Genomic DNA, 1,891 nt, shown 5'->3' with positions numbered 1-1,891 from the left:
CCGGAAGCAAAAACCGGCTCGAGGCGCGTGACTTCCGGCCCCTTGCGCTGCCCATAGGGCGCTGTCACGTGGCGTGAGTGTGACCCCCCCCCTGACCCCCGTGGGAGAAACCATCCGGCATGCGGGGGGTGGGGGAGCGACAGCGGGGAGAAACCATTGCGGGGAGAGAGACGGGGAGGCGAGCTGCTGGGCACTGAAGCACCGCCAAAGCGGGGGGAGCCCCTGTTTGTGGGGGGAGGGGACCCTTTGGGGGGCAGGGGAGCCCCTGTTTGTGGGGGGAGGACACCCCTTCATGGGGAGGGGGAGCCCCCCATGTAGGAGAGGATACCCCTTTGGGGGAGGGGATCCCCTATTTTGGGGGAAGACACCCCTCTGGGGGAAGGGGGAGCCCCCATTTGTCGGGGGAGGACACCCCTTGGCTAGGAGCGCCTCCCCAGGGCGATGGGCGCGATGCCGACAGCTGCTGGCGTCAGGCAGAATCTCCTGAGGCTCAGGAACCTGCGGCGGTGCCAGCGTCCTGGTTCCTGCCTGGCTGCTGGAGACAGGTGCCCCGGTGCCCCCCGCCCCGATGACACAGCGTGACTACAGGCTGCTGCCTGCTCTGCATGTTGCACGTGGTTCCTCCTGCCCTGATTTGCCACCTTCTCAGCTGACCGGGACCAGCTGTGGTCCGAGCATGGGACCCGGAGCCAGTCCCAAGGCCCAAGCAGCCGGAGGGGGGGCCGGAGGACTGGGAGAATGGACGGCTGTCTGTCCAGACGTTGTCCAAGGCTTGCATCAGCCTCCATTTCTCCCTTCGGAGCCTCAGCATTTTGCCTCGAACTCATCAGGCTTGGTTCCCATCTTGCTCACACGGTGGTAGATCCTGAGTAATTAGGGAAGCCAGTGGCGTTGCTGTGCTGCGAAGCGAGCGTAACGGAGAGGAGAATCGTGCTCCTCAGCCTCAGGTGTGAGCACAGGTGCACAGGAAGAGCTGGATTGCATAGCACCCGACTTGCAGCCCATTTGCCGGTAGCTGTTGCTAATGAGGCAGCAAACCCTGGCTGGAGAGCCTGTGGGGGGAAATCATGGACGTCAATGGCGTCTGTGTGGTTCTGTGGCTAGAGGCACAAGATAGGGAGTCAGGAGATCTCTATTCAGCATCACCTTGGACAGATCCAGAGAGGTGAAGCCTCTCTGCCCCAAAGCCATGTTCCCTAAGCGGCAGTGTAGTATGGTAGCCAGCCCTCTCTGAGCCAGAATTTCTATCACAGAGACCCAGGAAGCCCATTGCATTCCTCATCGGATCAGCCCAGAACAAAAGCTTCTGAGCTGCGCAGGAGGGGGTCAGGAAAAGAAACAGGCCTGTGTTGATTGGAAAATGCAAATTGAATTTGTTAATAACATGAAACCTGCCCTTGTCTCCACAGTGGGACGGGTGCCAGGCTCCTGCACCTTGGCAGCCTTATTTATTTCCTTGTGGAAAGTCAATTGCTGGAATGAGGGTATTGCTGGCTTCACTCAAGACACTCCTCCTGAGCAACAATGGCCTGGCTGTGAGCAGTTCCAGTGCCAGCCAAAGCAGAAACTGATTGCTGTGCAAACACAAAGGCACCCCTTTGACCACACTGCCTTGGGATGCCAAACCCGTGTGTGTACTTAAAATACAGACTAGGAGGAGCACGTTAAGACGTAGTGAGCTGGGATGAGCTGGACTAATAAACTCCAGAGGCAAGACAACAGAGCAGGGTCCAGATCTTCAAAGCTATTTATGCACTTAACTGTTGTTGATTTCAATGGCATCTATTGCGTACAACCCATGGGTCATGGGACTTAAGGGTCACCTGTTACCAATAGCACTGTAGAATTCAGAGGGCTGGCAGTGGGTTACAGGAACCATCAGACCTAGGTC

This window comes from Emydura macquarii, unplaced genomic scaffold, assembly GCF_026122565.2.
Source record: "Emydura macquarii macquarii isolate MOO-44397 ecotype Brisbane River unplaced genomic scaffold, CSIRO-AGI_Emac_v2 contig_629, whole genome shotgun sequence".
In the NCBI taxonomy this organism is placed as follows: Eukaryota; Metazoa; Chordata; order Testudines; family Chelidae; genus Emydura; species Emydura macquarii.
The sequence above is the reverse complement of the archived record's forward strand: the minus strand, read 5'-3'. Positions refer to the sequence as shown.